The 14,608-nt window shown below is 47.9% G+C and overlaps 1 protein-coding gene across 1 annotated transcript in view; it reads left to right on the top strand.

The window, feature by feature from the left end:
* Positions 1–1,770: 1,770 nt before the first annotated feature.
* Positions 1,771–14,608, top strand: part of LOC147717734 (nuclear factor 7, brain-like) — a 157,042-nt gene continuing 144,204 nt past the window's right edge. The window contains exon 1 of the mRNA XM_086924513.1: positions 1,771–1,909. The gene's annotated coding sequence lies outside the window, so the exon portion shown is untranslated. The remainder of the gene's footprint in view (positions 1,910–14,608) is intronic.

Below are 14,608 nucleotides of genomic sequence, written 5' to 3'. Positions count from 1 at the left end.
AAAACAACTGCATGAAAGCAACAATCTGGCTTTGATCCCATGAAGCAAAAATTGCATATTTTGTGCATGGAACTGAAGGGTCCTCCTTTGCTCCTTGTGTAAAGTCAGAATGCCACCCCTCACAGTGATATTAGCCAATGGCTGAAATGGCCTGACCCACTGCACCATGCTGTAGTGGGTAGAAGAAAAACATACCAATGGAAGATGAGGGCTGTCTACAAACCCCTTTCAGTAAAATGCATTCATTTTCAGTACAGTCAAAAGGCCATGGCTAATACTACAACTACAAAGTAGCCATAGTCCAACACTGGACCAGTTTTGAACTTGTAGAAACACACTGTATGTGTGTTTTGCATACTATGGAAGACTGCATTCATTTGTGTTTGCTGAAAGCGATGTTACTGTTGTTAAATAAATAACTCCCCGGTGGTCCAGTGGGCCACTTTGTTGTACACCTTGAGGGAGGGAGACCAATCAGCCCCCCACCACCAGACGAAAGTCTATTTCTGCCATAGTTGGCAGAAATAGACTTTCGTCACCCTTTTAGACTTTTGTGTTGGCCCTCCTGCCATAGTTGCGGACCCCCCTCCGCAACTATGGCAGGAGGGCCAACACAATAACGTATGTGTCATTTTATTTTATTGCAGGGGACATATTTGCCCCCTCTTTGGGGGTATGATCGCACCCCAACTGTAAAACACACCTTCAAATAAATTATAGGCCCCTGGAGGTTTGGTCTGTATGCAAGAATGGCCAATCCCCTAACAATATGTGCAATTGTACCCCCAGGGGGAGCCATACATCCATTTTCAATTTTAAAAAGTGCCCCCCATGGGAATTGCCCATATGCCAGGGATGGACCTCGTGGTGGTTCACTCCAAGATCCATGTGCGGGAACAGTTTGAGGGGGGCATTGTTGGAGTGGGGAAGGTATCCTGGGATGAGAGAACTCCACCGGATACAGGGGCAGAGCATTCACCTCCTCGCGCCTGCGATGCACTGACATCGTAGATAGTCAAGAGGGGCGCGGGCTGAAGAGGAAGCCCCCCAGCCTGGGGATTCAAAAAAGAAAACCTCTGGTGCAACCACCCACGGTTTCCTTTAAAGCCTCCCCACTACCAGCAGACGGCTGTACTGGGGAGGCATGGCGCTGGCCGACTCCCACACTGAAGGGGTTAAGACCACTAACTGGGCCACTGATGGCAGCTCTGGAAGTTACATCACACAACATCTGACTGATGACAATGACATCATATGCTGTGGTACCTGGGGCACTGGAGAGTGTCATGTGGTATTTGGCCCCAAGGCATCATGAGAAATAAATGCAATAGCATAAATGCGTGATCACTGGGGCCAGTTTTACCCTCTCTCACACCTCTTCAACCACAGTCACAGATGTGCAGTGTGCTGGTGTCAGCAGGAGCTCCAGCAGCAGCAGGCTTGTGGTTCAGAGCAAAAAGAAGACGTTCAGAGACGTGTTTGTGATTCTCTGCTGCTCGGGAGCTGCTTTTACTTCTGTTTAGCTGCAATTATCCACCGCTTCCCCATACACAGTAGGCTTGCTCCAAGGAATATATGGGCTGTGGCGTTGCTAGAAAGGTGGGAGCCTATCTCCTAAATCATAGGGTTGGCAAGCATGCAGTTCCTCTCAGGTGGACCTGAATTTCCCTCGAGATCCCCCCTCTCCCTCCCAAACTCCCCCGCCCCCGGTCCCCAGAGTGCTCAAGGACTTCCTGTCAGTATAGCACCTGCCCAAGTCTTAAACTCCCTGCAGATGTCATCACCGACCCGCAGCAGCAGCAGCAGCAGCAGCAGCTCCATACCGGCGACCATTGCCCCTCCGCCACAGGCTTTAGAAGAGCCTAGGACCTGGGCCCTGGGAGGCCAGACAGCAGGAGTAGACAACCAGGTAGGAGAGGCAATCTCCGCACAGGGATGGATGTATCTACGCATGCATGCATCGAAAGCAGCAGGTTTAAATCCCAGCCAGGCCAACTCAGCCTTCTACCCCTTTGCAGACATCACATTGAATAGCATACACTAGTTTATAGTAACATCTGTTAGTTACAGTGCTTAGAAATGGCAGAAGAGTGGTCGTAGTGCTATATAAAGTTAGTTTTTTTAAAAGCAGCCTCTCGGGCTACAAAAACTATGATAGGATAACTTCCTGAACTTTATGCATGCCATGGGTCATTATGCAGACGCCAATATACTTTTTCCCCATGGTTCAGAGCGATTTTCTATGTTAGCTTCTTTCTCTTTTTGCTTATTCGCTCGCGTTTAGATGGTCGTGACTCGTACTGAGCCTGCCTTCGATAGTGCTGAGGAGGCCCGCATAACTCCTGTGTTAGTAGGAGCTCATAGTGGCACCTATTTCAGGCTTTTTGTTCTTCTTTTTCCCTTACTCTCCTTTATCCTCGGCCAACTGTGATTTGAGTGCATTGATGCCTTAAATCTTGATTGCGAATCGGGCTTCACGTTCTTTTATAAAGTTGGTTTTACGATGAAATGAGGAGTCTCTAAGCACATTAATGCATATCTATTTTTAATTGTTTTTAATCTAATGTAAAATTGTTTTTAAACTCTCAAGAGATCATGGATATGTATTATATTGTATGTATATTTTTAGTCTATTTCTAATTAGACCGAATAAAGATTTTGAATTGAATTGAATTATTGATTACTGTTTCTTATGCCGCTCCTTTACTGCAAGGCAACAAGTTGTGGGCAATAAAAAAAACCAATGTGCCCTTTTTTCTTCCACATATTACATGTGGTGCAATAGCTTCGAAGACACACGCATCTGTAACCCGCAGGGTCAGAAATGCTGATTTGAATCTTTGACTCATAGTCAAACCGAGAAATGTTTCCTGCACACACACGGTTAAAAACAGGAAGTAACATACTGTGCACCAGTGAACAGGTTGTTCACCCAGAGTAGAAACACACCTGCTTTACCAAACTAGTACATGCTCTGTAAAGTCACGAAGTAAGTGATCAACAGCACGAGTGTGTGACGCGGTATGTGTGCTGTGAGTACTGCCACACTCTGATGCCCTTACAGGCTCCGGATGGGGTACTGGGAGTCAGTGTCCTGTATGTACGAGATGTTAAGGGGGTTTGAGTTTTCTGTTTTCTTTTGGACCAACGATAAATTAAGAGAGAAAGTGATGATGGGCCCTGCATGTGGCACACACTATAAATCAGTTCCAGGACACATACATCACCAGTACTGTTATATGTCTTTGAGTGAGTACTTTATTAACATATTTGAGAAGATTAATACTGATAGGGAGACAACTGTTTCTGTCCCTGTGGTGGATAAACATTGGCATGTTAAACAGAGGTTTAGTGGCCTATGTGTGTCAAGTGGGGGCGGAGGGGGGAGGACTGGGGCACTGTCTTGTGAGCCACAGATGAGGTTACCTAACCTTCTGCTTTGTGCATGTAACAGCCCCCTGTAGTGCTACTCGTGCTGTACCTGTTGTGTGTGTGGAAAGTTTTCAGTGCTGCTGTCTGTGCTGTAACTGTTGTGTGTGTGAGGGAAGATTGCAGTACTGCTGCTTGTGCTGAATCTGTTGTTGGTGTGAGGAGAACTTGCAGTGCTGCTGCCAGTGCGCTGTATCTGTTGCTGGTGAGAGGTGAGAGAAGCTTGCAGTGCTGCTGCCTGGCCTGTCCCTGTTTTGGATTTAAGGGAAGCCTGCAGTGCTGCTGCCAGCGCAGTATCTGTTGTTGGTGTGACGGAAGTTTGCAGTGCTGCTGCCAGTGCAGTATCCATTGTTAGTGTGAGGGAAGCTTGCAGTGCTGCTGCCTGGGTTGTCCCTGTTCTGGATAGGAGGGAAGCTTGCAGTGCTGCGGTCGGTGCTCTACCTGTTGTGGGTATGAGGGAAACTTGCAGAGCTGCTGCCCCTGCTGTACCTGTTGTCGGTGTGATGGAAGCTTGCAGTGCTGCGGTCTGTGCTGTACCTGTTCTGGATGTGAGGGAAGCTTGCAGTGTTGCTTCCCCTGCTCTACCTGTTGTGGGTGTGAAGGAAGTTTGCAGTGATGCTGCCCGTGCTGTATCTGTTGTTGGTTTGAGGGAAGTTTGCAGTGCTGCTGCCTGGGCTCTTGCCCTGTTCTGGATGTGAGGGAAGCTTGCAGGGCTGCTGCCTGTGCTGTATCTGTTGGAGTGAGGGAAGCTTGTAGTGCTGGTGTCTGGGCTCTTGCCCCGTTCTGGATGTGAGGGAAGCTTACAGTGCTGCTGCCTGGGCTCTTGCCCTGTTCTGAATGTGAGGGAAGCTTGCAGGGCTGCTGCCTGTGCTGTATCTGTTGGAGTGAGGGAAGCTTGTAGTGCTGGTGTCTGGGCTCTTGCCCCGTTCTGGATGTGAGGGAAGCTTACAGTGCTGCTGCCTGGGCTCTTGCCCTGTTCTGGATGTGAGGGAAGCTTGCAGGGCTGCTGCCTGTGCTGTATCTGTTGGAGTGAGGGAAGCTTGTAGTGCTGGTGTCTGGGCTCTTGCCCCGTTCTGGATGTGAGGGAAGCTTACAGTGCTGCTGCCTGGGCTAGTGCCCTGTACTGGATGTGAGGGTAGCTTGTAGTGCTGCTGCCTGGGCTAGTGCGCTGTGCTGAATGTGAGGGACGCTTGCAGTGCTGCTGCCTGAACTAGTGCCCTGTTCTGAATGTGAGGGAAGCTTGCAGTGCTGCTGCCTGAACTGTGTCTGTTGCGTATGTGAGGTAGGCTCATGGGGGCAGATTTACAAGCACCTTGCGCCACTTTTGCCTCACTATTAACATGGGAACATGGGAAAAGTGACGCAAAAGTGGCGCAAGGGGCTTGTAAACCTGCCCCATAGTGTTTCTGCATCTGCTTTACCTGTGAGGGAGGCTCATAGTGTTTCTGCCCATGCTGTACCTGTTGTCGGTGTGACGGAAGCTTGCAGTGCTGTGCCCGTGCTGTACATGTTATGGGTGTGAGGGAATGGGTGTGATGAAACTGTACTCTTTCGCTGTTTGTGCTGTGCCTGTTCTATGTCTGAGGGAAAGATGCAGCGCTGAAGGCCCTGTTGTACCTGGCAAGGGCTTGTGTGCGCCTCTGTGTGTGTTTGGCTTGTGCTGGGCCTGTGCAGTGTGATTGAATTTGCACTTCACTAGAGATATATTTTTGTTATATTTGTTTTTTGTAAAAAAAATGTCAGGTAAAAGCATAGTTTGAATTCTATAAACAAAATATGAAACATTAAAAATATTTTTTAAATGTGCCCAATCTAAAGCAACAGGATTATATAATTTTAATACATTCGAGGATGTTCTATACTGTCTTCAGGACCCAGTGTTTCAAACAGGGTGACGTCAATCCTGTGACAGTCTCTGAGACGAGACAAGAGCCGCCTGCATACATGTTTGTGGGCCCAGCATTTTTCAGGGGATAAAAAATAGCGATAAAACAACTCTGATGGTTAATGCACTTAATGGATACATCTGTGCTTTTATCTATTCACAGTCATCTATACTACTATTATAAAGCAAGATTTTTGAACCTTTGAGGCGGGTAAACTCGGGAACCACAGCGCCAATCCACACACCCGATACATCATTGTAATCGTCAGGGTGTGCAGATAGACATAGGCTATATAAACTATAAAAATATGCATTATTTAAAAAATGTACCTTAAAAAAAAAGTAGTCCCTTCGAAGTAGCGCCGGCCGCGTCCTGCGTGCTGACGTCAGGAGCGCGGGGAGGAATGGCTTCCAGGAGCGCGAGGAGGAGCGGCGGACATGGCGCGGGGGAGGAGCGGTGACCAGCGGCGGACAGGCGGGAAGAGAGGTGACGAGCGGCAAGGATCGGCAAGGAGCGGTAAACTGAGGAGCGCGGGGGACGAGCGGCGGCTGAGGTAAGGCTCCGGGTGACTCACGGACAATGTCGGGGCAGACGGGGGTCGGGGCAGGCGGTGGACGGGGCAGGCGGGGGATGGGGCGGACGGGGGCCCGGGCTGCTGGACAATGTCAGGGCGGGCAGGGTCCCGGGCTGCTGGACAATGTTGGGGCGGGCGGGGGTCAGGGAAGCCTGATTGCTACTGGACAAGGTCGGGACGGGCTGCTAGTCTTAAATAAAGTGTTATAGAAAGTTAATGTTTCTTCCGATCCCAGGTTTGCAGATAGCTTAGTGGGTTACTGCTTTTGTCACAGAGATTCTGTTATTACTCATAGTTCCTAAATTATAATCCTTTTGATACTACACAATGAGTTATAAACCAACGCCAATCCTGCATGCTAACTGCAAGGCGTAGGTTTAGAACCCAATAATTTTTTTAATGTTGTTTTGTTATTCTAAGGTTGCTACAAAGTATTCTTTTAGATAACAATACATTTTCATCACTATAGACAACCCCAACCGCTACGTCACATTTTATATCCTGAGTTTATGGGACAGATTTACTAACATAAATACGATCACAGGAAGCAAGAGGTGTCGTTTTTAGTGTGCCATTTTTTTATTGTGTATCATTGAATTTTACTTATTTTAATAGGGAGGGCAAAATTGAATATTTATATTGCAGCACTTACTTGGAACAAGATCCTCAGAAGAGCTCCGCGTTGCTTCCAGACAGGCCAGGAGTCTGAGATTGCTGCCATAGAGCGCGGTAGAGAAGTATGTTACCCCTCTCTACCATAGAGTGGAATTCGGTGCCAGAGGTCAGCGTTCTAGCTTACGGACCTCTAACGCTTTCAATGTCAGATGGGAAGCGGAAACGCTGGCCCACCAAAGGCAAGCCCATATGCACTCATCTGCGCCCCGCCGGGTCCAGGGGCCATGGACCCTGCCCAATCTCAGCAGATACAGTACACCACGAATCAGCTGGTGACGCTTAGACATAACTCAAAGCCATGCGATGATACGGGAGGGCTATTTGATTGCAACTCTGAAGGGTCACAGGTATGCAAGCATTGTAAATTTGAGATAAAAGACACATGGGTATCTTAACACAGTCACTCATAGACCAGTAGACAAGAACATTTCCTGGACTCTAGGCCTAAGTAACTGACGCTTTCTCCCTAAGCATAAAGTACAAATTCCTCTGCTATTGGAGTAGGGTAGTTTTGACGCTCTATTCCTCACAGAAACTTGGCTCAAAGATAATTCAATCCCAGATATTATGATGGCCCTGACCCCAGGTTTCATATCCACTGACAGGATCATATTGGGAAGATGGGAGGCGGTCTTGCGGTTCTGATTAAAGAGGAATATAAGTGTGTCATTAATTCCCTCCCCGTCTCTGACTGCGAATGCTGCCAATTCACTATCACCAACACCTTCTCAGGGCTGTTAATTTACAGGCCCCATTGTTCCGGTGCCGAGTTTTTAGACAGTTTTATAGACACTTTGACCTGTCTCATGATGAAGAAAGTTCACATTACCATTTTAGGTGACCTATACCTTCACTTCGACAATCAGAATGTTCCCAACATTAAGAGGTTGGGGCAGGAACTGGAGGGGCTATCATTAAGTCAATTAATAACATCAGCCACACATATTAAAGGACATATACTTGACCCAGTGATATCCAATGATCCCACAATCTCAGTACACCTCCCAGTACCTGTGCCAACTCAGAAGCTTGGGGGGTAAGATAAAGGGCAGCATCAATGAAATATATTCCAATTGGGAAAGGTGGATCCTTCACTCACTGGACAAGGTTGTCCCTACAATGACTCTCAAACAAAAAATGAATACCAAAAAGGCACCTTGGTTCAATGCCCAGTTAGTATCTTTAAGGAAAAAATGTTTAAAGTACAAAAGGGAATGGAGGAAAAACGATGACCCCCACAACTCAAAACAAGGTACAAGATGGTCATCAGAACTTACCACACCAATATCAAAGAGGCTCAGGCAAAGTTCTTGAAAAAAAAGCTTACCCAGGCTCAGACCTCATCCAAAGAATTTTTTATAGTGGTGAAATCCCTAACTACCCTGACCTTTGATAACTCTCCATCCCAGGCCTCAAAGGAAAAATGCAATGTACTAGCCACCTATTTTCATAATAAAGTCTTAGATATCTATAGTTCCCTCCATGCAAGGATGGGGACTACGATAAGCAAAGAAAAAGATAAGGCGCTGACCTCCTCCACCCCTGCATTAACTCACTTCCCACTCACGAATAAGGAGAATGTTCAAACTCTCATGGGAAAGATTAGCTCAGGCTCTCCACTTGACCTGACTCCTCCTCACGTACTTGGCAAAGTCATGGAAGTTTTGCTGCCATCAATAGTGGAAACTCTTAATTTCTCACTAGAAGCAGGCTGGAAGCATGCAATAAGTAAACCTTTATTAAAGAAACCAAATCTATACTTGGTTCAACCAGAACACTTTCGACCTATATCACTTTTACTATTTATTGGTACACTGCTAGAGAAAAATGTAAATGGGGTCCTGGCACATTTTCTGGAATCTAACCTCCGTCTTCACCCCACACAGATGGGCTTCCGGGCACAGTTAGTATCCCCTAGATCAAGGTGGCACAGCCGCCATCCTACTTTTAGATCTAAGTGCAACATTCAACACCGTCAATCACTCCGTTCTATCTAACAGACTTCTGGAAATTGGTATCCAGGGTAAAGCACTTGAGTGGATGGTGTCCTTTCTGGAGGACAGATCCTTCCAAGTCATGGAAGCAAATTTCTTCTCAGACATAATGCCGCTGACTTGCGGGGTGCCACAGGGCTCGTCACTCCGCCCCACTTTGTTCAACATTTATATGCGGCCATTGGCTGACATCGTCCAGGAATTTGGCATCTCCATGATATACGCAGATGATACACAGCTGGTGGTCTCACTTGACTCTAGGAATAAAGGGAAATCAGATCAGATTACGCACTGTTGGGAAAGGGTTGTGAAATGGATGACAGGGAGCTGTCTGAAGCTCAACAGGGGCAAAACTGAGCTGATGGTTCTTGGAAACACAGCAGTCCCCAGGCCTCTAACCAGCTGGCCAAGCTGCTTAGGGATTGCACCAGACCCGAGCACTTCCATAAAAAAATCTTGGATTCTGGATGGATAAGGAGCTAACCATGGAGACCCAAGCAAACAAACTGGCAGGCACTTGCTTTGGGTTACTCAGAATACTCCGAAAGATCTTAGAGCTTATCCCTTTACAGCTAAGAAAGATAGTGATACATGCACTAGTCACATCACGCCTGGATTATGGTAACTCCCTCTTTCTGGGTGCACCTAAATTTGTCATCAAGAAACTTCAGGTTGTACAGAATGCTGTGGGCAGACTTCTGTGAAAGGTCCCAATTCAGGAACCAGTGGGAAAGTATCTAAGAACATTACACTGGGTACCGATCGAGGCCTGAGTCAAATTTAAAGCACTCTGCCTAACACGCAGAGCCATAATTAACAAGGGACTCTGTAAAATCTGAAATTTGGTGGGCCTATATGTCCCCAACAGACGTCTTAGATCTGGTACTGAGCGTTGATTAAAATCAACTAGAATAAAAAGAGCCAGATGGGGTGGAAGATCCTTCACCCATCTAGCACCCAATTATGGAATCCACTACCATCGGAACTCAGATTCCTAGATACAAAATCTACCTTCAGGAAAAAGCTGAAGACCTGGATGTGCCACAAGTTCTGCTAATCACCCCTCCTGCTGTCTGGACCAAAGTTGACGCCTAGCGCTGGGAAGCCCTTGGGCAGCCATGTGCTCTACAAATCCTTATAACAAAACATAACATAATACTGTGTGCACCTGGCTGGAAAGGAATTTGAGTAGAAAAACTACGCTTCTTCGAGGCAACTGTAACTTTGTAGAAAACATTTTTCTCCAAACTTTTCCACCTTTGTGTGTTTGCTGCACTGTACAGAACACATATAAAGTAATAAAAGTGTTAAACTTTGTTGAAGCATAGTATTTTGTATGCTAAAGGTACCAATCCAGTACGAAACCTATGCTGAACATCACACGCTCAACCTTGAACTATGGTACAAGAGTGTTTGTGTTGGTGCATGGTAGCCTTAAGTGTACCAGCACTAGGGGAGAGCAACTACACCAAGTCTTAGTGGATATGACGCTGATGTGGTGTCTCCCTGTCAGGCAACACAGCACAACTGTGGTTACTGCTCTGTGTTGCATTGAAACTTTGTAAATCTGTCCCTTCGTATCTCCAGAGCAGGCACTTTTAACATGTAATGCATACCAGTATGAATGGCGTGAATTCTACATTGTGTAGTATTCATTCTCGTAAGTAATATTTCTGTTATGTTGATTTACACTTGTATGATTCATTGTCTTTGTATAATATGTGTGAGATGTAAATCGCTGTCACCCTCCTTTGGGATGAGCAGCACCATCTACTCTGCTAGGCATGGGACCTTTTCCAGAATAGACCACCTCTTTGTGCTGGGGGATCAACTAGGTGACTTCATGGACTCCTGTATCATGGCCAGAGCTATCTCGGACCACTCACCGGTGGGTGTCACTCTCAAAGGACCGATGACAGATAGGGCGGCCTTTCCTAGAATTGATCGCTGGCGCTTTAGAGACGACTCCATCACTGACAAACTGAGGGAGAGTTCCCAGTTATATTTTGCAGAGAACAAGGGCTTGGTCGATTCCCAATTGACCCTGTGGGAAGCCTTTAAAACCGTATTATGGGGTCAGGCTCAGGCACTGATTGGCGCCCATAAAAAAGAGGAAGCGCTCCAAATTAAACAATTGGAGAGTGAAATCGAATCCATGGAGAAACACATCAGTGAGTCCCTATCTGTGGAGAAAGGTCACAAGCTAGCTCTTAAGCAGAAGGAGCTCCGTGCGCTGTCGGAAGGCGAGGCATGTGCCTACTACTTTGCCACGCAACATAGTATTTATGACGCAGGAGACAAGAGTATGAAGCTACTGGCATGGCTTGAACGTCGTGACTGGGAGCAGTCCTGGGTGGCCGAAGTGAAAGACAAGTCCGGAATCCTGGCAACCACTAGCATGGCCATAGCAGAGGCCTTTGCATCCTTCTACGAGGGGGTCTACACCCCGGTATGCACTAGGATGGAGTCGGACTGCGAGGAGTTTCTGCAGGATTTTGCCTTGCCCATCCTGTCCAGCGAGCAAGCCGACAGTCTGGAGGCTGAGCTCACGGGGTTGGAGCTGGGAGAAGCCCTCAATTCCTTTCAGGCTGGGAAAGCTCAAGGACCTAATGGACTACCAGTCGAAATCTATAAGAGGCAAGCTAATATTGTAATAGACCCCATGCGACAGATGTTCCTCGAAGAGCGGAGTGTGGGAAGGCTCCTGCCTGATCAGCGGGAAGACACCATTGTGGTCATCCACAAAGCCGGGAAGCCGCCTGACCAATGCTTGTCATATCGGCCTATTTCGCTCCTCAACGTGGAGGCCAAAGTTCTGGCCAAAGCCCTGGTCATGAGATTACTTGTGGTACTGCTTGACCAATCGGTGAACGGAGCGACATCCCGGGTGTTCCCCTTGCACAGAGGCACCAGGCAAGGGTGTCCACTGACCCCTTTCCTTTTTGCTTTGGCCTTGAAGCCGTTGGCTTATTGGATTCAACAGGACAGGTCGTTTTGGGGTCTGTCACTCACAGACGAGTGGGAGGAGCATATATCACTATACGCAGATGCTATTGTCCTCTACATGGCTAGGCCATACCACTCGATGGCACAGGCGCTCCATCTGTTTGAACTTTTTGGCAGCTACTCAGGGTATAGGATTAATTGGTCCAAATCATTGATCTACCCCCTCTCTGGCCCTCCCCTGAGGATCCCGTTGCGACCCCCCCGCCTCGATCGCTACAGAGGGGTTCAAATACCTGTGGGTTTACGTAACTAGGGACAGAGCGGAGTTCTTTAACAGGAGTCCTGAGCCCCATCTGGCACGATTGGCCTCAGATGTCACCCACTGGTGCTCCTTGCCTCTATCCTTCATTTTCAAGATGCTGGCACTGCTCCGCCTGCTTTATATACTGCAAAACTCGCCCTATCCGATCCCCGGAGGGGTGTTCAAACGCATCTCCCTGTCACTTCGGTGGCTGCTCTGGGAAGGGGGGAACCCGAGAATAGTGATGTAAAAGCTCACTAGGGGGTAAACGACGTGTGGCTGGCCCTTCCGGGCGTTCAACTGTACTATTGGGCCTCACAGTTGCAGGTGATTAATGACTGGGTCTATACCTCAAGGTCAGAGGGTAGATAGGCATGTCATACCGGGCGGCAGTTGTGAGCCTCTCTTGTACACGCATAAGCGGTGTAGAGATCTTCCATCACATACAGGTGTGGTGCTGCAGTGTTGGAGGGAGGCTAATAAATTCTTGGGTTTGACGGGCACTCTAACAGGTAGAACGCCGATATGGTTTGGCGACCAGCTAGCTGAGGTGTCCAGACTGACTGGCTTCAAGGACTGGAGGCTCATCGGGATTGACTACCTGGGTGATGTGTGGAAGGGGAATGCTCCCAGATCCTTTGCCTACCTCCAAAAAGAGTACCAACTGCACGACTCCCAACACTACCACTATCTGCGCCTTACTCATGCCTTGCGAACATACATACACACAGATGCATCGCTCCCAGAATATTCTCCACTAGAGGACAGGCTCTTGACCCTATCCCGGAAAAGCCCACGTCTACCATCTACCGCAAGCTCATTAACAACATGCCTGACCCCCTGACGACCCTGCGGGAGAGATGGGAGGGTGACATCGGACGCCTTGAAGATGAAGACTGGTAGGATGCATTACAGAGTCCCCGTGAAATAGCAATTAGGATCAGGTTCCGCCTGGTGCAATTAAAAATACTGCACCGGGTTTATTACCCCCGTACCCAATTGTTCTCTTGGGGGACGTGACGGTCTCCTTTGTGTGCGAGGGGCTGCCAGGGGGAGGGGACCTTTTTCCACATACTGTGAGACTGCCCATACATAGTGCCCTTTTGGACCAAAGTTGCACAAATGATGGCGTCAGAAGTGGGATCGCTGGTTCCGGTTGATCCGAGGTGGTTACTGCTAATGAATAAAGGGGCTACTGACTGGTCCAAATATAGCGAGATCTGGTTAGCAACAGCTGCGGGAGTGGCGAAACAAAATATAGCCAGCAACTGGGGGCGCAGGCGCCCCCTCAATGGGATCAATGGACTAGGGACCTGGACTGGTGTCAGAGGGCGGAGGAGATTATGTATAAATCCAGAGGATGCGTGAAGAAATGGAAAAAGGTGTGAGGCCCCTGGCGTAGATACCGGGCTGAGCGGGTGGGGGTGGGATAATGCCGATTGTATTAATTGTCCATTCCGCTACCAGTGTGACCGTTCAAGTACAACGTACTGCTGATTTTCTGTATGTCTTCTGATCACTGCTGTGTATTGAATGAGCCCTTGAGCATAATCAATAAAAAGAGTTAAAAAAAAATAATATTCACCCCCAGTAACAGATCTGGGCCTAAATTCATTGTTTTATGGCTCGCCATTCCAGTTTGGACCTAGGCATATGCAAATCAGTCTGGCCTACTCCCGATGGGAACAGTCCAGCCCGAACTGCCAGGCCAGGTCCTGCCCAGACTGAAAAACAAGGATACTGGGACTGGTTTCAGGTATCACCCTTACAGCCAGGCTAGCTTGAATCCAATGACATAGCGAGCATGGCACCCACATCTGGCCATATTCATTCCACTTAGGAAGAAAATTGCAACACAAAAAGATGAGGGTCGGAATGGTCAGACATTCACCTCCAGTAACAGATCTAGACCTAAATCCATGCTTTTTTTACCCGCAACACTATTATAGCTTGGACCCAACCATATGCAAATCAATCTTGACCCTGCTCCTTATGGGAACAGTCCAGCCCGAATTGCCATTGTGAAAGATTTCAACTCACCATCGGTCGCCTTCAACTCGATCACTCCCTCGTAGGACCTCTGCAACAATCTCTTCAGCAACAAAATCACTACCATTTACAACAGCTTCAGCCTGAAACTGGACCTGACAGAACCTGCTAAACGCCTTTCAATTTTTATCCAAAGAACCAATGGTAACTACATGGGCTGACATCGCCCCAGAAGAAACTGCTGCCACAATGTCCATCCGCTCAGAAGCCCTATCGGACACCTGTCCCCACCACGCCTACTCCAGAGGATGGCAACCCATCAGAGCCATGCTCACACCCATTCTGAATGACTCTACCTCTTCCACGACCTTCCCAGATGCTTGGAAACATGTAACTCTCCTCCCCTTGCTGAAGAAACCCTGTGCGGACCCTTCAACACACGCCAACTACAGACTGATCCCCCTCCTACCATTCCTGGCCAAGGTCGTAGAGAACATCATCAACAGACACCTTACCAAATACCTGAATGACCACCAACTCCTCAACATGATAGCATGGAAACTGCACTCATCGCTGCCAAGGATAACTTCTGCATGACTCTGGACAGAGGAGACACAGCACCCTCATCCTCTTGGACCACTTTGCAGCATTTGACACAGTTTCCCTCCCCATACACCAACTAAACAACATTTGAATCAAATGATGAACACTCCATAGTGCTCCTGAGGCGGAAAGCCCGGAGACTGCTTGTTCTGCATTAGTAGTGTTTTTAAATCTACCTTGTTTTATTTTGCACTGAATTTTGTTTGCGCCG

This window comes from Lissotriton vulgaris, chromosome 5 (genome assembly GCF_964263255.1).
Source record: "Lissotriton vulgaris chromosome 5, aLisVul1.2, whole genome shotgun sequence".
Taxonomy (NCBI): Eukaryota; Metazoa; Chordata; class Amphibia; order Caudata; family Salamandridae; genus Lissotriton; species Lissotriton vulgaris.
The sequence above is the reverse complement of the archived record's forward strand: the minus strand, read 5'-3'. Positions and strand labels throughout refer to the sequence as shown.